A 26,685-nucleotide genomic window follows, 5' to 3' on the forward strand; every position below is an offset into this window, starting at 1 on the left:
GCCCAACAGACATCAGGACAGGAGGGTACCAAGGACACCCACTGGGGGGCTTAAATGTCTCTACACTAATGCTAGGAGCATGGGAAACAAACAGGAGGCGTTGCTCTCTAGGTTAAGGAGCGATATACATCTTCTGTAATCAAGATGGGATCAGAAGAGAGCCAAACTGACATAGTGGGTCAGGATACAAGGGGGTCAATGGGAAAGGGACTTGGGAGCGGGGGTTTAGTATAGACTGCCACACTAGGAGGATTTGCTAGACCTAGAATTCTCTGGGCAGCTCTCAGAGGCCATACAGTCAAGAGATACAGTTGTCACGGATGCCCTAACACTACCCTGACATCTGCTGGGAGGATCAAATCAGCCAGAACTAATCATTCACATAGGTTCTTAACTTGCATGCAGGACCACCACCTAATGCAGGAGGTACATGACCCCACTAGGGAGAACACCGTGCTGGACTTGGTGCTGGCTACTGGGGACGACCTGGTGAGGAATCTGCAGGTAGAAAGCACCCTAGGAGATGGTGACCATCAATTGATTGAATTCACTATCTGGCGAAGGGTGGGAAAAGTAACCAGCAGGGCAGAAATGCTAGACTTCAGAAAGGGTGACTTCAGTGTGCTTAGGAGATTAGTTAGTGGGCCATTAAAGCTCAAGAACATCGACAAAATGGGGGTCTGGGAAGGGTGGTCGTTCCTCAAGGAAGCAATCCTGTGGGCATAGGAGGCGGCAATCCCACTACGTAGAAAAGGGGGCAAAGGGGCTAAGAAACACTCCTGGCTAAACAGGGAAATCCAGGAAACCCTAAGGGCAAAATGAGGGGCATACAAACTATGGAAGCAGGGGGTAGCTACCAAGGAGGTATACTCCTCCTTGGCTCACACTTGTAGGGAATCAGTTAGGAAGGCCAGAGCAGCATTAGAACTCAGGCCGGCAACAAAAAGTCTTTCTTCAGGTATATAAGGAGCAAAAAGAAGGTGCAGGGCAGCACAGGACCCCTACAGGATAGGCAAGGGCAGTTGGTGACAGATAGGAGGAAAAAAGAAGAGCTCTTCAATGAGTTTTTTGCCTCTGTATTCTTGAACTAGGATCTAGACAAATGTCCCAAGTGCATTACTGACAGAAGCAGGAGAAACACCAGCCCACCAGCTGTCACCACCGACCTAGTAAAGAGACACTTGTAGGGGCTAGATGTATTTAAAGTCAGCAGAACTGGATAAACTCCATCCAAGGATGCTAAAAGAATTAGCCAGTGTCATAGCAGAGCCACTGGCATGACTGTTTGAGCACTCATGCTGCTCAAGTGAAATCCCAGAGGACTGGAAAAGAGCCAATGTGGTCCCTACTTTCAAGAAGTGGAAGGAGGAAGATCCGGGTAGCCACAGACCCATTAGTCTCACCTCTATTCTTGGGAGCACCCTTGAAAAAATTATCAAGAATCACATTTGTAGGAGTCCAGTGGGTAATATAATGCTGAAAGGCAACCAGCACAGGATCATAGCAGGTAGATTCTGCCCAACTAACCTTGTTTCTTTCTATGACCAGGTCACACAATGCTTAGATGCAGGAGTCAAGGTACATGTCATCTACTTGGACTTCAAGAAGGCCCTTGACATCACCAACATACCTATAGGTTGGAGGATGACCTCAGCAGCACAGTGGCAGAAAGATCTGAGTCATTGTCAACTCCAAGATGAATATGGATAGTTAGTGTGACAAAGTAATTTGCAGAGCTAACCACGCTTTGTCATGCATTAGTAACTGCATCACAAGCAGATCCAGGGAGGTCAGGCCACAGCATGAGTACTGCGTCCAACTGTGGGTGCCACAATTCAAGAAGGATGTGGACAACCTTGAGAGGGTCAAGAGGAGGGCCACTCATATGGCTAGAGACCTGAAGGGAAGGCCTTATGAGGAAAGCCTAAGGAACCTGGACCTTTTCAGCCTCCACAAGAGAAGGCTGAGCAGGGATCTTGTGACAGTATACAAATTCACTAAGGGGGCAGCAGGCAATACGAGATGCTCTGTTTACCAGAACACCCTTTGGAATAATCAGAGACAATAGCCACAAGCTAATAGAGTAGATTTAGGTTGGACATCAGAAAAAACTTCTTTATGGTTAGGGTTGCCAGAATCTGGAATGGGATTCCAAGGGAGGTGGTGCTCTCCCTTACCTTGGGGGTCTACAAAACAAGCCCTTGGCTGGGGTCACATGACCCCAGAACTTTGTCCTGCCGCTAATATTGGACTTGATGATCCATTCTGACCTTAGCATCTACAAATCTATGAAAGTGCCCTGGGCCCCGCACCCTGATCAGGCCGTCTCTGTGTATGCACACAGCCAATGAGGACAGTTTCACATGCCTTGGCTATTACGTGCACACTGACTGACAGTGAGGATGAAAGTCATAGTTAGCCTTCAGTGAAGGTTTCAGTTGTTTTCAAGACTATGAAATGAATGGTATCTAGTGTTTAAAAATACCAAAGTGCTCCTTCAGTCATTTTATATTGGTCTTTGTATAATTTATTTTTGCTAGCAACTGAATTCCTACCTTTGTTTGTTTTGGCATACACTGTCAATACAGAAAGACACATTTCATTGCTGGATTATATACTATTTTAAAGCCAATGCACTAAGCAGTTATTAGTGGAAGTTATCTTTGGGCAAATATAGGTGTGTGTTTAAAGCCAATGTGTCAATTTCTGAAGGTCAACTTTTGTGGAAATTATCTGGCTGCCTTCATAAAACCAGCTTTCGCTCCTAGACAACCGTGACCTTCTACCGCATGTGACCTTCTAACACAGACGTATTTGATGATTGCCAATACATACAAAATCTGGCATACCTGGTACGAAACTTGCACCAAACTACGTGGAGCTCCAAACTTCACTTTTCATTAAAAAAATACTGCAATTCAGTATGGAGACATCAATCTTCTGGTGTCTAGCAAGACAGGGCTTTAAAGGCCACATCAGATGGAAGGAAAGTGAAGCTCTCTCTGAGTGGGGTAGAGGAGGAGGAAACCAACACTGCAGTGGCAAATGTCCCAAACTAAATGTCCCTTGCTCTTTCAAACTCCACCTTCTCACCTCTCTCTGATCAACAATAAAGAAATATAGAGAGATAATTAACTATGTGAGTCTGTAGTCAGCAGAAGGTAGGGCAAGGTGGCACCTTAACCATATCTAACTGGTTCAGAAAGGCATGAGCTTCAGTAGGCGACACCTTACTTTGTCAGATGCTATGATTCCTGTAAGTCAATTTGAGGCATTTAAGCACTGGTTAATAAAATACAGATGAAGTTGGGATATATTTCCTAATTACTCATATTTTGTGCCTTGCTTATAGCAGAAAGGAACATTTGCTGTTCCACAGAAATTGATAGTTAAATTACCAGCTCATGTCTAATGTTTATCACAGATTTCTGCTCAAACCAGGTTTTAAACAGAAAGAGTTAATTAATCCCTCCCTTCATCTCTTTGTTAGGTTTCTCAGTGGAGGTTTTCACTCATTTTTACATTTAAATGCATCCATGTTTTTTCAGCACACTACTATTTTTTCTTCTGAAGCACTGTGAATGTTCAGTAAAACCTGAGCACCAGCCATCTGTGACAGTTTCCAGCTGTACACAAAGACAAAGATGTTATTTAGGGCAGCAGGACTCAGACTCTGGCTCTGGAGGCAAATGTGGCTCTTCAATCTATCTATTACCCATGGATCTCTGCAGAAAATGGTATTCATGTGGGTGGAGTTTTGTGTTTTTTACTGCATCTTTGGTATGCCTTTCCTGCAATCATAAATAATGAGCATATTCCAGATCCGACTGTATGGAGGCGTCTCCACAAGCGCACCCAGGAACGAATAGCAACAGTACATAGTTGTGACTTGTTACTTGTCCTCGGGAACGCCCCTGCACATGCTCTCTGGCACATGGCAAATTGCCCCGGGTGAGGTCCCAGCAGCCTTCTGGGGACCTTCCAGGGCTGCAGCAAAGGCAATCTGGGTGCATGGAGTTGGCCTGGCAGTCAGAGCATGGCTCTGGCTAGCCAGGCTTTGGTTTTAGGTGGTGCATGCTGCAGTCAACTGCACCACCCTGCTTTTTTGGGCACTTTTTTTTTGTTGAGATATTGGGACTTCTTGGTATGTAATTTTGGCATACTTGCAGCGCAAAGAACTTTTTGACCTGTGCTGCATGTATTCTGCAGTGTCTCAAAAGCCTTTGAGGCACCACAAAGCATACCTTCCCACTCATCTGGTCGCACCCTAGAATGTTAACTAAATGTGCTTTTTGTCCCCCTTTTGAACTGCAGTAATGTTTGTTCCAATCCCCTCCAAGGCTGTATTTTTCTGGCTCTTTGGTGAATGGTAGTTGCTCCTGAGTGATTCAAGACTGACTGCCACTGTTTTAGGAGATGTTACAACAAGCCCCACAAACCAGCTTGGAAAAGAAATTTCTTCTTGAGCTGCTAAAATATGCAGAGTTACAAAAAGGCATTTTCTTATTGCAACAGATGAAGGTTAAACGCAAACAAGATCATGAGTGTAAATGTACTGAACAGTAATAAGGCTAAACAGAACAAAAATGCTAACAGCTTCACTCAGGTTCTCCTCTTTCACATTAGACACAAGAGGCAAGTGAGAACATCAGATCAGAACCAGAGTAAAATGGTGCATTATGACACACCCAGCCATGTTACTCCAAGTGAAGCAGGTAAAGTAGAAACACACTTTATAGACTAATTCAGAGATGCATAAGCTTTCATGAACTCAAGCTCACTTCATCAGATGCGGTTCAGTACTTGGTTGGGAGACCTCCAAACTGAAGCCTCCTAAATGCAACAAAAAATTACATTTGTAGGTCAAAAGGAGGCTTAATTACTTCTGAGTTGGTATAGAAGCAATTGCCTTAGCACTCTAATTATGTACTGCCTAAAGCTCTCTCTTCTACTGTCTCAGTTAGGTGTGGCATTTTTCACTTTTTGTCTTTTTATGCTGCACATAACATTTTAACTAAAAGTACACCGATATATCGGTTGGCTATTCAATCGGCACCGACAAAAAGAGAAATGGTATTATTGGCTATCAGCTTTTTTTGGTTGTTGTAGCCAATAATTATGGCTGTGTGCCTGGAGTACCCTGGTGAACGTAGTCCAGTCCCTGAGCTCCACCACCAGCCCGAATCTGCAGCAGATTAAAGGTCCTGCCAAGCAGCGGGAGGGGCAGGGGGTACTCAGCAACAAGGGGACTGTTACCGGCTCCTGCTGTCATGGCAATGCTGTGCGCGCAGCAGGGGCCCAAGTGCCGGGGCTGCCGGAGAGATGTTAGCTTGCGCATGGGCAGGATAAAGCGCTGTCTGCAAAAGGGTCTGTCCCACCCGCCCAGGATGGCAGCATGGGCCTGTGCGACAAGCAGGGCTGCAGGTAGGAGCCATAGCTGAGGGGGTAATGTGCACAAGAATAAGGCAGTCACCACCTTCCTCATAGAGGACAGGCAGGGGAGCAGGCAGAAGGCGTATGTGCGCAAGGGTGTTATAAATGCAAAACAAACAAAACCAAAAAGGTTTATGTCAGTAGTTTAAAATGCCTTGCACTATTACTAAATATTGGTTATCAGATCAGTATCGGCCGATATGGTTGGTTAATCGTCAGCTATCAGTATTGGCAAAGAAAATCTCTCAGTGCACTCCTAATTTTAACATAATGTGGGCTCTTAATAGCTATTATATATTTCAATGGTTATTTCAGTGTTGATGGAACTGAAATACAGATATATTAATTATAAACAGAAAAAGTGTAAAGCACTCTGGAGTCTCTGGATAAGCAAACAACACAAATAGTTATAAATTTGTAGAATGTATCCCATCAAATTTTTCCATAAGTGCTCTACTTACATAATAAATGTTAAAGCATCTGGTAATTTTCCTATCAAGGTGTTATTCAACAGTAAGTGGTGCATTCTACTACTAGTACATAGAAGGGTATGACAGGGATGGATCACTCCACACATGCCCTATTTTTTAAAAAACTTTTCCTCTAAATCATTCACAGCTCTCACCATTCTCACAACCAGGACAGTGGGTGACAGATGGACCTCATGTTCTTACAGTGAAACACCATATAATTTTATTTTGCAAAATTGTTAGAAATGCACAGCTTGCATCTTGCTCCTGATAAGAGAGAAATACTGTCCAAGACTCCTCTCCCCCATCCTCCTTAGACTTTCTCATGCTGATTACAGAAACTGGAATTTAACTGCATGGCCTTGGGGTATAAACTTTTGAACTCTTGTGGTTTTGAGCATGCTTAATGAGCTGTTGCATATTTACCTCTCCGCCCCGCATACTCAAATAACTAATTATAATATACATGCGACGTATGTAATGATGTAACTACATGTATGTTTGTATGAAACGGAAGTAGGCTGCAGGAACTCCTGTGTCTGCACACTCGCCCAGGAGACAGAAGCATAAAAAAACCACTTGCAAACACAATTGGGGCCAGAGGTGATTTGAGCTTCAAAGCTCCACTCTCTGACCTTTGTTTGCAAACAAATACATCCTTCTGTGCCGACTGATGTCTGTGTGTCTGTGATCTCAGCGCGCCTCCAGGGAAACAAACCGCCTTTGTGCAACAATTTGGTGAGTCAGCCAGGAGCTCCTTTGACCACCCCGGGACCCAGTGACAAGATCGTCCCTGCCGCCACGGGGAGTGCGCACCGAGCTGCCTTTTTGGGCTCGCCCAGGGGGTTTGAGATGTGAGTCGAGGTACCCGGGAGGTTAAAGGCTACCTGTGCAAAATTCTTGGTTTCTGAGGATGCCAGACACACATTCCGGGATTGTGATCGAGATCTCTAGGATACTTGAGTGAGTATACGAATCCCCTTGCCCGATTTGGTTTCTGGATCCGGGGACAAAGAGACTTGTTCAATTTGGTTTTGTTCCGGGGATTCTTTTGGCCTGGTATTTGGTACTTTCGCGGACGGTCCTGGCTCAGATCCTTTAGTGAGCGCTTTCTGGTATTTGGTGTGCGTTGGGCGCACTCTTGTGGGCATTAAAATGGGTGTGGGTAGCTCCCGTGTAGAAAGCTCAAGTACTCCTTTGGGTTGTGTTTTACAGAACTTTAGGAAATTTACAAAGCAGGCAGATTATGGGGTAAAAATGAAAAAGGATGATTTAATTAAGTTTTGTCAACTCGAGTGGCCAACATTCGGGGTCCACTGGACCCCAAAAGGATCCTTTGCAGTAAGAGAAGTGATAGCTATCCATGAAATAATTATGCAGAATGGACACTGGGATCAGTTTCCTTACATAGACTGTCGGTTAGGAGTGGTCCAAAATCAGCCACCTTGGATTAAGAAATGTTTAGTAAAGTCTCATGTTATGGTTGTTAAAGGAAAGACCCGAGGAGGACCACCTGTACTCCCTGAATCTAATGGGGGGGGGGGGGGGAGATCCTGAATTGGCCGAGTATCGGGTTCGTTCTCCGGTCACCCTGACAGGTAGCGAGGATGAATCAGACACCTCCTCAGGACCCAGTCCTTCTGCACCACCGCTCCCTCCCTCAGGGAGACCACCACCGGCGTATCAAATTATACCTAATGATTCAGAGCAAGTGCCTCAGCCAAGTGCCCCATCTGAATCAGGGAATAAGAGCTATAATTTGCACATGACTGTAGAATCACGGCCGGTGCTGAATTGCCCGATGCGAGAGATTATCGGAGAGGGGGGCAATGCAACTTTTGTCTATACCCCATTTAGTACTTCAGATCTATTCAATTGGAAGAATCAGAGCCCCTCTTTTCATGAAGACCCTGAAAAGATGAGGGACTTGTTTCAATCTATTGGGCAAACCCATCGACCCACTTGGGCTGATGTCCAGATGATGCTCCAAACCCTCCTGACCCCTGAGGAGAGGAGATTAGTGTTGGGGACGGCAGAGCGCATTGCAGCAGCCAGGGTAGAAGCGGAGGGAGCTGCCGGTAGTACCTTGTGTGATACCTGCCCTGTTGAGGAACCGGGATGGGATAATCATACCGCAGCAGGAAGAGAGCTGAGTGCACTGTATCTGGGGATTATAGTGGAAGCAATGGGGAAGGCAGTGCCTTGGGTTACTAATCTGTCTAAATTGTATGAAGTGAGACACGGAAAAGAAGAGGATCCTCAGCTTTCCTCGGGAGGCTGTACGAGGCGTTCCGCAGGTTTTCGGACCTAGATCCAGAAGCCCCAGATAATCAACGCATGGTAAATCTTATGTTTATTGGTCAATCCACTGCTGATATTCATAGGAAGCTACAGAAAACTGAGGGAGGTCCTGGGAAACCGATTTCACAGCTGGTGGAAATTGCATATAAGGTATATGGGAATCGTGAGCAAGCGCAGGAGCGCAAGGAGGATAAAAAGACAGATGGCAGCGCTGGCAGCTGCTATAACTGGAGGTAACCCTGGAAAGGCTGGAATACAGAAAGGGAAAGGAGGAAGAGTGGGAGCAGACTTTCGTGCTTACTGCAGGGAGAAAGGACACTGGAAGAGGGAATGTCCAAAGTTGAAGGAGAAGAGAGAGAGAGTCACCAAGACCCAAAAACCAAGAGGTCACCTCATGCAGGCAGAGGAAAAGGGTGAGGACACAGAATGAAGGGGATGGGGATCTAAGACCACTACCCTTTGGGTTGGAGCCCGAGAAGATCCCATGGTAACTATTAGGGTTGGTGGCAGAGACTTTGAAGCCTTGGTTGATACTGGGGCTACATTTTCAATGATTCCAGAAAAACCCCCCTGTGCAGGAACTAGTGAACAGCATGTTCTTGTGGAAGGAATTGAGGGAACGCAATCCCGACTCCCCGTTTGTAAGCCACTCCTCACCAAAGTGGGGGACCATTTGCTTGAGCACTCCTTTGTATATTCTCCAAGTTGCCCAGTTGCACTACTTGGGCGGGACCTACTCACAAAACTGCAAGCTGAGATATTTTTCAGAGACAACCAGATGGTGGTCCAGTTACCTGTCAAGCAGAGCTCGAACTATCAGATGGCTCTCCTGGAGGACCGACGCCCTGTAGTAAGTTCTGAAGATCACATGACTGGAGCAGACCCTTCGGTATGGGCTGATGGAACCCCTGCGCGAGCTAAGTCGGTCTCCCCGGTAAGGATCATACTCAAGGATGGGGAGGGGCCTGTTCGGGTAAAGCAGTATCCATTCAGCCGAGCGGCCAGAGTTGGACTCAAGCCGTTAATAGAGAAATACAAGAAGTACAGATGGCTAGTGGAAGGGTCCTCACCATATAATACCCCCATTCTTGGGAGTGCTGAAGGCAGATGGGGTCTCATACAGACTGGTCCAAGACCTGCGAGCAGTAAATAAGAAGGTTCTTTCAGACCACCCTGTATTCCCAAACCCACACACGATTTTAACACAAGTACCAGGGGAAGCTGAAATATTCTCAGTGCTAGATTTGAAAGATGCTTTCTTCTCCATTCCCCTTCACCGAGAGAGTCAAAAATTGTTTGCTTTTGAGTGGGAGGATCCAGATACCTTCCATAAAGCCCAGCTCATGTGGACAGTTCTCCCACAAGGATTCATAGCAGCCCCCCATATTTTCGGACTTGCCCTTCAGAAGGACTTGGAGGAGTGGAAGGGATCACACCCCGCAGTGACTCTCCTCCAGTATGTGGATGACCTGCTGGTTGCAAGCCCAAATTTGCAACTCTGCGAGGAAGCCACCAGATCACTGCTAAACACTCTAGGGGAAAAAGGATATAAGGTCTCTAGAGAGAAAGCCCAAATATGTCAGCCTCAAGTTACATTTTTGGGATATAAGCTCTCAAAAGGAGTCAGAGCCCTGAGTGCGGATCGCATACAGGCAATCCAAGGTCTAACCTCACCTAAGTCACCCAAGGAGCTGCGGGCATTCCTAGGGCTAACTGGGTTCTGTCGACTATGGATACCAGATTATGGTGGAAAGGCTAGACCACTGTATGACTCCCTAACTAAAGAGAGTCTCACTGAATGGAAATAGACTAAAGAAATGCAGCATGCCTTTAATCTGCTTAAGGCAGCATTAACCCAGCCCCCTGCCCTGGCCATCCCTAATAATAAAAAGCCATATCGACTGTATGTTCATGAGAATCAAGGGGTTGCATCAGGGGTGCTGACGCAGCCATCAGGCCCAACTTGGAGACCCGTGGGATATTACTCAAAGGTTCTAGATCCAGTTGCGCTCGGGTGGCCAGCCTGTCTTCGGGCTGTGGCAGCCACAGCAGTGGTTGTCGAAGAAGCCCAGAAGACAGTCATGGGTGCGGACATGGAAATACTCACCCCTCATGGAGTTCCCCAGATTCTAGGGACTGAGGGAGGAAAGTTTCTCAACCCCTCCAGACAATCACGGTACGAGATATTTTTGCTCTCTAATCCAGGACTTACTTTCAAACATACTACAGCCTTGAACCCTGCAACCTTGCTGCCGGAACCAGGGAGACCAATGCATGACTGCCTTGAGGTGCTGAATCAAACCACAGAGGTGCGACCTGATCTTGCTGAGGACCCAACTGAAAACCCAGATGCTGAATACTTTGTAGATGGCTCCAGCTCTGTCATCGATGGAAAAAGACGAACAGGATGTGCAGTGGTAACCTTGGATAAGGTAGTATGGAGGGAATCACTGCCGAGCTCATGGTCAGCACAGGCCGCGGAACTCACTGCGCTCACCCGAGCATTACAGTTGGGGACAGGCTGGCGGGTTAATGTATATACTGATTCTCGCTATGCTTTTTCTACAGTTCATGTGCATGGACTATTGTGGAAAGAAAGAGGTTTCATTACGGCTTCTGGAAATAAAATTGCTAACGGCCCCCAGATTATCAAGCTACTAGATGCACTCCACCAGCCTAAAGAGGTAGCAGTAATTCATGTGCGAGCCCATGGGAAGGCTGCTGAGGAAAAGCATAAGCTTGGAAACGCAAGGGCTGATGCGGCAGCAAAGGAAGCTGCGTTTATTGGTGGAGAGGCGGAGGAAGTATCCAGGCAGGCCTTGTCCCATGCCGTATGGCCATACGTCCGGGATCTAGTCCCGCAGTATTCCCCTGAAGAAGATAAATTTGCACAGGAGGCTCGTGCAGAAAAGAACTTCCATGGGTGGTGGATAGTACCAGGAAGGAAAGTCATGATACCCAGGCCATTGCTTTGGGAGGTGCTGCACCAGCTCCATGCAAGTACCCATATGGGAGGCTTTGCTATGGGTGATCTAGTGATCCGCCAAGCAGTAGCCCCAGGGCTATATGTAGAAGCTCAGCGTATTGCTACCAGGTGCATCACATGTCAGAAAGTAAACTCTCGAACGAAACCTCCTGTGCCAATGGGAGGTAGACCCTGGGCAGCGTACCCTGGACAAGCATGGCAGATTGATTTTGCCGAGCTCCCACGATACGGACATCATAGGTTTTTACTTGTCATGGTAGACCAGCTCTCCGGTTAGGTCGAGGCATGGCCCACCAGAACTGCCACTGCGGCTACAGTAGTGAAGTATCTGTTGCAGGAGATCATTCCCCGGTATTCTCTGCCCAAATCCATCGAGTCGGATCAAGGACAACACTTTGTGGGAAAGGTAGTTCAAGAAGTCGCACAAGCCCTCAAGATCACTTGGAAACTACACACACCATGGAGACCACAGAGTTCAGGACAAGTGGAACGCATGAATAGGACCTTAAAAACTCTACTCACCAAGATCTGTATTGAAGCACACCTTAAGTGGCCTCAGGCATTGTCGTTAGCTCTTACTTGCATTCGAAACACTCCCCGACGGGGCCTTAAATTAACCCCATATGAAATTATGTTTGGCATGCCTCCTCGAGTCTTACCTCCTGGGATGCGAGAAAATGTAACTTTTGAATTAGGTAATAGCGAGCTTCACATGTACGTTATTGCTTTGCAGTCTGTCTTGTCTTCTCTTCACAGGTATGCAGCCTCCTTTCAACGTCTGCCTTTAGACGTTCCGGTACATGAATTCCGCCCAGGAGACTGGGTCTTGGTGCAGCGGTGGAAGAAGGAACCTTTGACTAAGAGGTGGAGTGGCCCTTTCCAGGTACTTTTAACAACCCACACTGCTGTAAAGATTGCCGGCCATGACCGTTGGATACACCATACCCATGTAAAATGACATCCACGAGCATCAGAGGACACCAGCTCCCAGGACGAGCTCACTCTGGAGGCTGAGCCGTCCTCGGAACAAAAAGCCAGCAGGTGGAGCTGTGAACCTACTGGTGATCTCCAATTGCGCCTGAGATAGCATAATCAGAGTCCAGAAAATCAGATAAAGAAGTAACAAAGGAAAAGTTTAGGCTGTATTTGATCTCAAGAGAGGGAGGATATGGCAAGAGTCTTAATATGCCTTGTTGTTATCTATGTAGTAAAAGAGGCAGGATTGAGCAGCCCTAGCCGCCACCCTATATCCCCGTTCCCCTCAATTGCTCCCCCAGGAGCAAATTTGTATGTTGACATGATGGAAAGAATTGCAGGTACTTTCAATCTCACCAACTGCTGGGCCTGTGGGGGACTCCAGGAGGTCGGAGGACGGTGGCCTTGGAGGGCTTTTCCTCTGGCCCCAAAGTGGCTAGTGAATAGTAAGGCGGATGTTAAGGGTACTAGCCAAGAATGGGATGAAAACCACAGCTGGGATCTTTCCCAAGTGGCATTAGGAGAGTATTGCATCAGTAATAATGGTACAGGAAAGAGTTTAGGACATAGCCATTGCACATGGACCTTGAAGGTGCGGTGGATGAACCTTACAAAATTAGAACAGATTTTTTATCCTAACAGCTCAGGGTATAATCGGCTAGAGTGACAGCACCCTAATGGAACAATTGCGTGGTTTAATAAGTATTGGAGTGCCACAAATCAAAGTAATGATTGGACAGATTGTACAAACAAGAACCAGGATGGGCTATGGGAATGTTTCATGAGAGGAAACCTCACAGCTGCTGGTCCTTTGGGTCCAGAAGGGGGCTTGGGGTTTCCCGAGATGCCCTATGGTTGGGCCCCTCCAAATGCCGCTAATAGAGAAAATAGGGCCTTAAAAGGATACTATTGGATTTGCGGACGACGGGCCTATACAATACTACCACAAGGGTGGGTAGGAACCTGCTACACTGGGGTGATTGTACCAGCTTTCTTTTTACTACTGTCTGAAGTTGGAAATAAGTTGGGAATCTCTTTGTATGATGATTGGAAGAGGAACAAGAGAAGTACTGATGTAAGTTTGACACGAGGTGGCTCCCAAAAGTGGAAGGAGGATGAATGGCCCCCTCAAAGGATTATTGAGTCTTATGGACCGGCCACATGGGCCAATGATCGAAGTTGGGGATACCGAACACCAATATACATGTTAAATAGAATTATCAGGTTGCAGGCAGTCTTGGAAATAATTACTAACCAAACTGCCACTGCTCTCGAGTTACTGGCCAGACAGAGTTCTCAGATGAGAGGCCATATACCAAAATCGAATGGCCTTAGACTATTTACTCGCAGAGGATGGCGGAGTCTACAGAAAGTTCAACCTTTCTAATTGTTGTCTCCAAATAGATGATAACGGGAAAGCAGTCTTACAGACTGCCAAAGAGATCAGGAAAATAGCCCATGTACCAATACAAACGTGGAAAAACACATGGGATGGGGACTGGTGGTCTAATCTGCTTGGAGGAGCCTGGTGGAAAAAAGTAGGGTTTGTATTTCTGTGTGGTCTGGCTGGGTTGATTTTTATTCCTTGCCTTACTCCCCATTTCATAAGATTGATAACCACCACAGTTGAAGGAATGCAAGTTGCAACAGTCCCCCTCAAAGCGCAGACTGTAGCAAAAGTCATCGTTCTTAGGAAAATTCCTCGTAATTATCTTAATCTGTCTAAATAAGAATGGGAAGCAGAAAGCATCTTGAGGGGGGAATATTGTTAGAAATGCACAGCTTGCATCTTGCTCCCGATAAGAAAGAAATACTGTCCAAGTCTCCTCTCCCCCATCCTCCTTAGACTCTCATGCTGATTACAGAAACTGGAATTTAACTGCATGGCCTTGGGGTATAAACTTTTGAACTCTTGTGGTTTTGAGCATGCTTAATGAGCTGTTGCATATTTACCTCTCCGCCCCGCATACTCAAATAACTAATTATAATATACATGCAATGTATGTAATGATGCAACTACATGTATGTTTGTATGAAACTGAAGTAGGCTGCAGGAACTCCTGTGTCTGCACACTCGCCCAGGAGACAGGAGCTTAAAAAACCGCTTGCAAACACAATTGGGGCCAGAGATGATTTGAGCTTCAAAGCTCCACTCTCTGACCTTTGTTTGCAAACAAATACATCCTTCTGTGCCAACTGATGTCTGTGTGTCTGTGATCTCAGCGCGCCTCCAGGGAAACGAACCGCCTTTGTGCAACAAAATGGTGGACAAAGCTTAGGAAAAAGGCCAAAATATCCTATATGCCAGAACAGTTGCTCAAACTACATTAAGAACTCTGACACTGGTCATTTTCTATATAGACTACTCTCTATACACTGTCTGAGTTAAAATCACTACAAACTGCCTGAACTCAGTAATTTTGGACCAACCCTTCTCTTCCAATGCACCATTTGAGCTGTAGGCTCCACAGAAGTGTAGTGACGATGCACAGAAAGCTAAATCTGACCCCAACCACCACCTGTCCTGCACATTTCTAAGAGCTCTGTTTAAAAGGAACTTTGGCTGCATCTGGACTACATCCAGCTTAAACAGTAAGCGTTTTCCTGCATTTTTTTTCTATGTAAAACTATATGGTAGTAAAAGTATCTGTGCTTCTGCACAACAGCTGTCATCACTGACACTGTATAGCATGGCACTATGCACCTTCCTAGCATAGGCACCTTACAAGAGCCATACTCCTCCTGATATTTCTGTCTCTTGGCACCAATAAAAGGAAAATTAACATCATCGGCAATCGGCTTTTTTTGGCTGGTATAGCTGATAATGTCACTGATACATGCTGCATGCATGCGCAGAGTTGCAGCATGCACAAGGCCAGGAATGCAGCCAGGCAGCGTGGAGAGCAGTGCCCTGCCAGTAAGTCCGGGAGGGCGGAGGGAAGGGCATGGGGGTGTAGATCAAGGTCCCCACAGGGAGGGAGGGAACAAGGCAGGGGCAGGTCCTGCCCAGTCAGGGCAGTGAATGCGACCCCAGGGCTGGGAGTGGGACGGAGGGCACCGGGGGCAGGGGAAGGTGGCTCCCCACCGCTGTGCGCATAACCCCAGGGGAGGCATGGGGGGCATGAGCCCCCAGATTTGTATGCAGGGCAAGGTTGGGCCATCTGTTGCAGGCTTGGGGCCAGGGGCTATGCCAGCCTCTTTCTGGTGTGGAGCTGGGAAGAGGGTGGGCTCAGCTGTGCATGGCAGGCAGCAGGGGGGGCTATGGGGCATTTTGGGGTGGCCACAGTCCCTCAGTGCCAACCCTGCTCGGGGCACTCCAGTCTGCTGCCTTTCCTTCAGGAACCCCACGCTGACTGCGAGGATCCCAAGGGAAAAGCAGCAGAGTGGAGTGCCCCGAGCAGAGGCAGCACCAGTGGGAACTTAGGGGGCTGTGGCCATCCCAAAATTCCACATAGCCACCCCTCCCCCCCCAGTACCACCGCCGCCACCACACGTCCCGCACAGCTAAGCCTGGCGCACCCCTGCCCGGCCAGAGCCCAGCACCCCTCACTGGGAAGAGGCTGGCACAGCCCCTGGTCCCAAGCCTGCAGCAGGCAGTCTGCCCTCACCCCGCACATAAATCTGGGGGGACAAGCCCCCATGCCTCCCCCAGGGGTACATACAGTGGCAGGGAGCAGCCCCCCATCCTCACTCCCCCACACCAGCTGGACAAGCTGCCCATGGCTCTGTCCCACTTCTGGCATCAGGGTCGTATTCACCACCCTGGCTGGGCAGTTCCTGCCCGAGCCCCACTCCCTCCCTCACTGTGGGGGCCTCAATTGGCCCCCACCATGCCCTTTCTGTTCCCCACACCCCCTCCCCCCCAGACTTACTGGCAGGAGTCTGCTCTCCAAGCTGCCCAGCTGCATTCCTGTAAGTTGGCTATTGGATCGGTATCGGCCTATATGACCAATTAATAATAAATAGGCTACCAGTATCAGTGCACCCCTACATATAAAGTCACTTCCCAATCATGTACAACTTTGTACTTAACCAGTTCACTATCGTCCCTTAAAGCCTGAACAGGAAATTCAAGAAGCATTGTGCTGCTTTAAAAGATGAAGTACCAAACTGAAATGAAGCCTGAGAGGGAACATTCAGCACAGAAATAATGAATCATCATACTGAGATCCCTATTCTCATTTAACCTGAACACATGGAGCTGACACCAACACAAGGACAGAGGAAATGTTGCGAGTTAAGCAGGGTCTCAGTTTCTGTACCCCTGTTGCTCGAGCGCTGCAAGAAAAAACAGGCATAGGTCTAACCAACTATGCCTATCAGCTGCCACCACTCTGACTCCCTAAAACAACTCCTGTGCTAGGCACTCCTGGAGACAAGAGCAGAGATACAACAGAACTAATTCTATACCTAACAGAGTCGTTCCTATTCTACTTATTCAAAGTGACAGCTGAGGCCTTACTCCTGCCTTAAAACATTTGCAGCCAGCGCCAGGTCTCAGGGCAGTGCTGATTTAGGTCAGGGGTCAGTAACATTTTTGGGCAGAGTAACAAAAGTATCTGCAACTTTGATTTATAAGATATTGGCATGCCAGGGGTGAATGGTGGGGAAGCGACGAGGGGCTGCACTGCTGGGGCAGCACCGCCCCAGCCCCTTTCCCACCATCCACCCCAAGACACACGTGCCAAGCAAAACGCCTTCAAGTGCCACACTCTGGTACATGTGCTGGCGGCTGCCTACACCTGCATTACGTTCTTCCAGAATACAGTGGGGAACTAAAAATGGCAATGCTTGAGCAGCAGTTTTTCCCTTTCTTTTAAAACCCAGGGAATAATTCCGATACAAACAGGTAGGATTATTTGGAAACCAAAAAAATCTGCAACAACAAAACAAATAACTTTTTATCTCCAGAAAATAACTGGATGCAAGGTTCTGTGATGGCTTCACATACACCTGTGGGTGGACGGCAGGAGAGGTGTCTGGGGTAGCACAACCCCAGACCCTCCCCTGCCATCTGCTTGGAGGTGAGCAAGCAGCCGCCACCACTAAGGAACCTGGCCAAGGGCTGAGGAGCCCAATGCAGCTGTTTGCAGCTTTCTGGCTACCTGCCACAGCCAGCTGCCCTGGGCAGTTGCAACAGGGAGCTGGCAGACTGTAAACAGCTGCTCCAGGCTCAGGAGCACTGGCACTGCTCTGTGGCAACAGTGGCTGCACACACCTCTGGCTGGAAAGCAGGGGAGGGATTGGGGTCATGCTGCCCCAGATCCTTCCCCTGCTATCCACCCACAGAGGTGCTTTGGAGCCTGGAGCAGCTGTTTGCAGCTGTGGCTGCTGGCCACAGAGCCTGGGCTGCACGCAGCAGGTGGTTGCTGGCCACAGAGCCTGGGCTGCACGCAGCAGGTGGCTGGAGAGCTGAAAGCCCTGTGAGCAGCCTGGGTGGTATGGCCAGCAGCAGCTGCCCAGAGCCGGAGCTGACTGTGGTATGGTGAGCAAAATGACTGGAGGAGGGAACAGGAACTGCTGAAGGGCTCTAGTAGTTTGGGCCAAAGATAGAACAGCAGTTTGAGAGTCCAGCAAAGTCAAAGTGGGCTTGTTATAATAAAGCTTTGAAGGATGGGAAGGGACAGATGATACCAGTCCATTTTTAAAAAAAGAGAGAGAGTACAAACACTAAAACAAAAGGAAGAGGTAGGTTAGGGGACCAGACTAAAAGAGTTTGAAGTCAGACAGAAGGAGAAAAATGTTCAACTTTGTGTGTAAACACAAAAATTCTTTGCAGACTTGTGCAAGGAGGGGAAGGGTGTGGTGTGCTTCCCAAGTGTCTTCCCCACCAACTCTGCTCATTGGTACCCAATATTGCCCTCTTTGTTTAATCCTTTTATTACTTAAGAGGTCACCTCTATTGGGTTCACTGTGAAAGAAGTGATAAGCTTCAGGAAAGAACTTCCAGACTCATGTACTCCACTCTAAGCAATGACCTCAGAGAGACACCAAACAACTCCTGCTGAAAGAATGAGTGAAATGGTCCTTTAAGCCTCCTTTAAGGCTGGATGCAAAGCTGAATGGAAGTCAGCACAAAGGCTAATTTCAATAAGCTCTAGCTCAGACCTGCAGTCACATGGCAGATGGCATTCATTTAACCAAATCAGTTATGTTTACAATACATCTTGGCTTCAAAACATCAGATACAGCTCTCTTTTCCATGCCAACAGAAGATGTTGCTGTTTAATTCTTCTAAGACTGTGGTATGAAAATGTATAAAACATTTGTAACTGAATAATTAACTTCTTAGTTACAAACATATTAATATGCCTTGAAGATGGCAATAAAGCTATCAGACTCCAGCCCTAATGACACTTGTGTCTCAGTAACTCTTTCTTTCTATGTTTAGTAGCTTTTCAATTCTCATTACACCCACTGCCCAGGTGCCCTGCAGGGGTTTTCTGTCATTCTTTTTAAACTGTTCTTTTCAATCTAGGGGTATTACACCAAATCCATTAATAAGAAAGAGCAATAAATGGTCCTAGAGTTAATACAGGACTCTGCTGCACCTCAACAACAGGGCAAGAAGTGGGGAGGCTGCATCCAACCATGTATCCATTCAGAAAAAAACTATTTTTGTTCCTCTCAAGTATGTATTTTCACTTCATTTTCATGATTTAACCAGGTCTGAATTGTATTAATAAATTATACAACCCCAGTTGAAAAGAACCACGTTACCATTTTTTTACTTCATTTACAAATTGAAATTCTAAAAGATGTATACTTTACATGCTCATAGACATATAAATATTCAAATATATGAAAAGCCACATGCACAGGTACGTACACACCATAATGTGGAGAAATGTAGGTTTTATACCTCAGTGTATACAACATTGGCTCAAAAATAATCAAATCAGTGGAAAAATTGGAATGCTTTATTTTAATCAGTTCAGATATTCATTTCCACCATGCAGTGGGATAGCAGTAGGTTTCATTACTGAGGAATCATGGTCACCCTGACAATGGATAAATTAGCCTGCATTTATAATATTACACACAGAGGAGTATTTCAAGTGCATAAAAATGCTCCTAAAATGATTAAATTGCTCACTTAATGAAATCTAACTCTGGGAGAAGGGAATCTAAGAGCTGAACTTTCCAAAAGCAATTCTTGAACTACAGCTTTCTCATACTGATGCCACCTGAGCTCTAACCGTATTTCAAGTGCACTGAAAGCAGCTTTTTCATTTCTATAAAAAATGTGCAAGGCTTACTTGTCATAAAAAATTATATGAAACAAGAAAGAAACTTGATCAATTAATATGGTTAAACAGCAAGCAAGGCATTGTTCAATGGGAAAATAAAGGCTAACGTACCCCCAAAAGTACTTTACGGACATAGCTTTTAATGCTTCATGATACACAGACAAAGCCTGGCATCTTTGATAAAAACAGTCTTAGTAGTAACACGAGACCTCACTACAGCCACTATTTCTTTGAGTTATAAAGAAAACGTCATTTTTGTGCAAACTATAACATGTGGAGATTAGTGATATTCTCCTACAGTCAAAAAGCAAGCGAATGAACACCCAGCTGTCTTTCTCAGATTAATGAAGTATTACAGAACAGATTGGGCTGCACTAGGTTATTTAGAACAATTGCCAATGTCATTGTAGGGCATAAACTAAATCCAAAATGCATGCATAAAAACACCAAAAAAAATACAAAATGAAGTTAAACAAATGACTAGAACTGAAAAGCAAAAGATTAATACTGTAAAATATAGTAACTGGTTACAAGTACAGCAAAGATTAAAAACTTGGTAGGATACAAAAAAGGATTCTTAGCAGTGTTGCTAATATCAAGATTTTATAATTCCAGGGGAAATGACAACTTAAAAATATAAAATAACTTTCATCACTTCATATGTTTGAGGTAATGGAAGTCAGGTCCTTAATCTCAGAACCATGAAGAGGACAATCTCCCATTCTTCTAACATAACCAACAGCTGGAGCAATTCTATCCTGGAAACGTGTGTTATTAGAGCCACAGACAGCAAACAACAGCAGCTGGGATATTAAGCATGGGAAGCAAACAAATTAACCTGAACAATGTTTACAAGGGAGACAGCAACAAACAAATCTCACCCAACAACACACAAACCCAGCCGGAACATTACGGGCAGTCACAATGCAATTTTAAATGTAAAAGACATTTACAGAGATCCTGGCAATGCCATTTTTGATTCTGGAATGGCAGGAATTCAGAAGTGAGCAGTGTGCTTTTAATCCACGGACCCTAGAAATGCTGCGCTTTCCAGATGATAGACAGAGCACCATATTAAAACTCCCAGCTGTTTTGGCGTCCTGATACCTACAATAGCTCTGCTTCATTGAAAGAAGTCCTCTACCCTTAACATGGCTGCCATGCATTACATAACATAGGATGTACCAGTCAATGAGAGCATCATTATGTTGTTTCGTAGGGCATGCACCGCCCATTAGCCATATGATTCTGTGTGCTGTTTCAAGCAGCACAGATGATGAATAGCAATAACAAGGTTGCAAGGACCAACATCTTCTGAGGATAGGCAATGCAGTATAAAACTCAACCTTCACAAGCTACTCGTCACCCTTCCACATCTCTCCCCCTCTAATGAACAACAGGCTTTCTTACCTTTTCTTTAAAAAAAAGAAAATAGGAAAATAACCTGATGTTGTTCAGCAGAGCCTCCTGAGTTCCAGCAATGGCTGTAAAAAAATAATCTTGGCACAATTGTCTGCTGCAGCAGGTAATCAATACTAGCCTGCTTCTTCCACTGCCAGAGCTGCTCTATTTGAATGCTAGCTAAAGTGAACGCTGACAATGTGAGTCATAGCAGTGACTCACAGCAGATGCAGATCTGCAGGAGGAGTTTAAGTTTCACTGTCCCCGTGCTCCCCCCCCCCCACTGAACATGCACACAGGCGCAGGCACAAAGCCTGCCCTAGTGCTGTGCTGGGTTTTTTTCCCCAACTTCCCTTCTCCTTGTATATTCTCCGTGGTGCTTCAGTTCAGCTTGGATAGTTAGAAACCATAAAGCTATGGAGTCAACTCTCTCTTCAGAAAAATATATTTTTTAATACAAATGTAAAAAATTGCTCTGTAAGCCTTGCTAAATTGTGCCAATGTTTAATACTGCAGCTATCCAATGCACACAGTGTTTAATACTGCAGATATCAACTGCATTATTCAGGCACAAGTCTGCAAGCTCAGAATGATAACAAAGAAGGGAGGGAGAATTCAAGTAGTTTACAAAAATTCCCTAAACCAAGATGACTGTAGCGAAACATAAACTAAAGTAAACTGTGTCCATTGGGAACAAGACAAGTAGTAAAGGGCTTTAATTGCTGCAAGGAACATTAAGATTAGACATTAGGAAAAATCTTACAGACTGTAAGGCAATGGTTCTCATTTTTACACTAAAGGCGTCCCTCAATAGACTACAAGCACCCTTCAGAAAATGCCACCTCTTAGTTTTCACTTCTTTTTTGACTACTGAAAAAGAATAGAGGAATTCCTCCGTTGCAAAGAACTCCAAAATACCACAGTAATTCAGAATATTTTTAATACCATGAATTCCTATTTGAAATGTTTGGGTTCATCTTGTGAATCATGTTTGTGCACCTAGCAGTGCTGCTAACACTTCATGGTACCCTTGAAAGGATCTCAGCCACAGTACCCTGGTAGAGAATCGCTGCTGTAAGTCTGCAGAAGCAGTAGAACAAGTTATCCAAGACGGCTATGGATCTCCAACATTAGGGAGTTGTAAGAACAGGTTAAAAAAAAGATCTGTCAGGGATGATTTAGCTACAGTTGAAGTAGCACTGGGGAAAGATTAGATGATCCTAAAGTCCCTTTCATCCTTAATTTCTAGAATTCTATGATTTATCTATGTCTTTATAATGCATAAACCACTACGGAATTTAACTGTAAGCCTGTCTGCTCAACCTGACCCCCAGAAGCAGAGCTATAATGCAGCCACTGTAAACAAATCTTTACTTTAGCTACCTTGCTGTACTGTTCTGGGACCACAAGAGCCACATATGGACAGATCCCACTTGCCTTTCCTATGACTTGCTTTCTTCAGTGTCCTTCAAACCAAGTTATGTGGAGTTGACACAGAGCATATCTTAGAGGACCAGGGACCCTTGAACTTGCTGCTCCACCTGAAGAACACATCTTAGAAGTTAAACAGAAAGAAGGGCCTTACATGGGTAATTTCCCCCAGAAAACAGCACATTTTTAAAAGGCAGCAACTGCATTTAATTATATGCAAAGTGAGCAGCTCCAAATTTACAAAATCATGCTGCCTTCCTTATTTCACAGCTCAGTGACAGACTAGTGCTGGAGAATCCCTCTGATAGATGCATCCTTCTGGAACAATTTGTAGCTCAAGAGCATACCGTGAAAAAGAACAATGGGACAACTAGATGGTGTTATCAAAGGTTAGCAAAACCTTTCAAGCTTGCATTTATCTTTCCTTGGTAGGACGAATATGCTTTAAAACAGAAATGGATAGCCAAAATAATTACCATTAGAATTTGAAGACGTGCGTATCAGCCATCTGACATAAACAACCTAAATAGTTTAGAAATGAAGCCTTTGGTCTCTGTCAACACATTTACATCAGAAGACTTTTCCCAAACTTAGTAAATATCTGACCAGATTAACTCTAACAGATTTTCACTAAGGCATCTCACCAAAGAGCTACCAGCCAAAAAAACCGAGAAAAAAGTAGAATTATGACTTTAGGTTAGTAATTTAAGAGTAACAGTGTAGCTGTGATGGTCCAGAAACTATGCAAGAGGCAAGAATTTCTTAGGTTGATATCTTTTACTGGACCAACAATACAGATGTCTATTGGGCAGTGGAAAGTTTGCTTGTGACAATGAGTTGGGAAAGGTTAGGGACTTTTTGAAAACCAGGAACAGAGGGATTAGGGATATTTCTCTCAAGGTCTGATCTTTGTCAAATACAGACTGCAGTTGTTTGGTGATTCTTCTGACTGGTTCCAGTGTGGGGTGGTAGATAACTCCCAGGGCTGTGCGATTGCAGGGGGGTTTCTTTTTGTATTTTAGCAGGCTCCTGCAGTGTATTTGGATAGCTTTTTCAAATGTACAGTCTATTCTCTTTGACAGAGCTCCTTTAAACCCACTCAGCTGTGATACCAAACAGCTTACTAAATAAATCTATCTACCCAATCTATTACATACCTCCCACCTACCCAATCCAAGTATTTAAACGACACCAGCCCCCTTTGAGATCTTGTAGTATCACTGAAGTTGAAGCAAAGTCGTACTAATGATGCTGAATGTTTACTTTTCCCATTTCCCTTAGTCCTCAGTAGATCTAGCTTGGCACATGTTAGTTTTCATGTGCTAATTAAGACAATCTTAGAAGTCTGGAATGGCAATAAACAAGAAATTAAAGGACAACTGACACTTCATGAAAACATGGAGTTAAGACAATATTGGCCTCTTTTCTATGTGAAAATGAGGTACTCTTCCTAAGGTTAAGCCTAGGATCAAAGAAGATGTACGAACTTGAAGACTCTTGGCAAAGGGATGAGGTTGGGTGAACTAGGAGAGGCTGCCCAGTGAAAAAAAGCTGAGAGGCTGGGAAAGACTCAACTACTCACAGGGGGAGCAACCAGAAGTTTGCAAGATGTTTGTCACAACAGAGAGAGTGGAAAAAGTGGACTTACCTGACCTGTGGATATGGAGCAAAAGCTTCATCAAGGAGTATGAGTATAAGATACTTTTGCGCTTTTGTCTTATACCTTGGCCCTGTCTGCTTGACTTTCTGACATGAAGGGATGCACAGTGCTCCATTTCCAAAAGAGCTGCTTTTGATGTCACTTCAATCAGTTGTTATCACACTATAGGGATGGAGGGAAGCTTTGCGCTGCCTGCAGTATCACCCACAGCACTCTTGCCAGCTAACAATCCCTTCAATTGGAGAAGGGAGTACATACCCCAGTACACCCAGGCTACATACAAATGACTGTTTCTTCTGATCATATTGGCTCCCAAAGGGTACACACTGTAAGGTCCTATCCTAGCCACCCTGATGAAATAGTCATGATAAGCCTCCAGGCTGTTGGAACCTAACCTAGTTCTTGGCAAGAGTGGGCAAAACTGCAGGTTTCTACTGCAGAAGAGGTAGTGAAAAGCCTGAGAGGACTGACACTTGTGCAACAGACTGACCTTTTTCTTTCTCTCTCTCTCTTTTTTTTTTTTAATCACAGAAGCTACTGGAGCACCTCTCTAAATGGTACCCAAGTGCCATTCCAGGCTAATGAAATCTGCATAGCGAAGTCCCTGGCAGAACACTCAGACAGGTTGTCTTACTTCTCTCTCTGCCAAAAGAATGTCCGAGAAAACAAGTGGGCTTTTAACTCAACATCATGCCAGCCAGCTATGGTGGAAGTGCTTTAGAATAGGGAATGGTTTGAAGAGTGCTCTAAATGCTGTCGGTTTCTACATTAGTCTGGTCTCCTGTGGATCCCCTCTGCTAAAATTCCTCACCTCTAATTCCCATGGGCCTCACTTGGGCTTTTTAGCTGCATAGTCTGAGCACAAAGCTTCTTGTCAGTAGATGTGGGCATTTGTTTAGCTGAGTCCTGACCCAGAATATGGCTCCTAAAAATAAGCAATACAGTTTTATTCTGATTATTGGGCTGTCTGGACTTCGTGGATGAGCTGACCATCGGTCCACATTTGATAATTGTGGACTGATGCCTCCAATTAAAGAGGGAAACAGCGTTTCTTCCCTTAACAGCCTCAGGCTGCTGCCGGCCCAGGTTCTGGGTAGCTTCTGATAGTCATGGAGCCTGGGCTGGGGGACAAGGGGCATGAGCCGGGTTGGGGAGCGGGGGGCAAGGGGCACTAGGGCTAGGGAGCAGGGAAGCATGGCAGGGCTAGGGAGAAGCGGCTTTGGGAGGGGGGCGAGGGGGACGAGCAGGACATCCTGTCATGTATCCCCTGCCCTCGCTTTGTTTTTCTGGCATGCCGGCACTCTGGTACCTTCCAAGGGCATTGTGGTTTTTTTCAGCACTCCAGTCAAAAAAAGTTGCCTACACCTGTTCTAGGTGTTATATATACTAAATAAGGGAAAGACCCTACTACTTCAGAGGATGGACAATCCAATAAGACAAGACATAGGGAGTAAAAAGAAGGTTCTGGGTAATGTGGGGCCCCTGCAGGACACGTTGGGAAATTTGGTTGTCACACCAGATGACAAAGCTAACATGTTTAACGATTTCTTTGCCTCTGTCTTCCTAAGTAGGGGCCAGAACAGTCACCTCCCTGCTGGGCCCCCCTCGGACCCCGGGGGAGGCACACCTGGGCCATGGGTTAGCGAGAATTTAGTCAGGGAGCTTCTGGAGGGGTTCGACGTATTCAAGTCAGCCGGTCCGGACGATCTCCACCCTAGAGTTCTAAAGGAACTGGCCGAGGTCATTGCAGGATCCCTGGCACAGCTTTACAAGCACTCATGGTGCTCTGGTATGGTGCCGGAGGACTGGAAGAGAGCCAACGTGGTCCCCATCTTCAAAAAGGGGAAGAAGGAGGACCTGGGAAATTACAGGCCAGTTAGTCTTACCTCAATCCTAGGCAAGCTGTTTGAGAAAATTATTCTGGCACACATCCACGAGGGGCCAGCTGGGGACTGCATGCTTAGGGGCAACCAACACGGGTTCATCAGTGGCAGGTCCTGTCAGACCAACCTGGTGGCCTTTTAGGATCAGATCACCAGATGCAGGGGTAGCAGTGGACATAGTCTTCCTGGACTTCCGGAAGGCTTTTCACACTGTCTCTCACCCAGTTCTCATTAAGAAACTGGAGGGCTGTGGTGTAGACACCCACACAGTCAAATGGGTCACCAACTGGCTGGAGGGCCGCACCCAGAGGGTGGTAGTGGATGGGTCCTTCTCAGCCTGGAAGGACGTGGGCAGTGGGGTTCCGCAGGGCTCTGTCCTCGGGCCCGCACTGTTCAACATCTTCATCAGTGACTTGGACAAGGGGGTAAAATGCACCCTGTTCAAATTTGCTGATGACACTAAGATGTGGGGGGATGTGGGCATGCTGGAAGGAAGCAACAGGCTACAATCGGACCTAGACAGGTTACAAGGGTGGGCGGATAAGAACAGGATGGGATTCAACACAGACAAATGCAAAGTGATGCACCTGGGGAGGAACAACCGCCACCATACCTACAGGCTGGGGAACTCCCCTCTTGTCAGCACAGAGGCAGAAAAGGATCTGGGGGTCATCACTGACTCCAAGATGAACATGGGCCGGCAGTGTGGGGAGGCAGTCAGGAAGGCCAACCGCACCTTGTCCTGCATCCACAGATGCATCTCAAGCAGGTCCAAGGAGGTGATTTTCCCCCTCTATGTGGCACTGGTCAGGCCGCAGCTGGAGTACTGCATCCAGTTCTGGGCACCGCACTTCAAGAGGGATGTGGACAGCATGGAGAGGGTCCAGAGGGCCAC

General features: G+C 46.1%; 1 protein-coding gene across 10 annotated transcripts in view; it reads right to left on the reverse strand.

Moving 5' to 3' along the window:
- Positions 1–26,685, reverse strand: part of INPP4A (inositol polyphosphate-4-phosphatase type I A) — a 197,502-nt gene that overhangs the window by 122,961 nt on the left and 47,856 nt on the right. For 3 of the 10 annotated variants that reach the window (XM_090065066.1, XM_090065051.1, XM_090065072.1), the window contains exon 1: positions 20,826–20,984. The exons of the other annotated variants lie outside the window; for them this stretch is intronic. The gene's annotated coding sequence lies outside the window, so the exon portion shown is untranslated. Of the gene's footprint in view, positions 1–20,825; positions 20,985–26,685 lie in introns of those variants that run through there. 10 annotated transcript variants of the gene reach the window in all.

The sequence above is a fragment of the Crocodylus siamensis genome, chromosome 1 (genome assembly GCF_052110815.1).
Source record: "Crocodylus siamensis isolate JL-2025a chromosome 1, ASM5211081v1, whole genome shotgun sequence".
NCBI classification, from domain to species: Eukaryota; Metazoa; Chordata; order Crocodylia; family Crocodylidae; genus Crocodylus; species Crocodylus siamensis.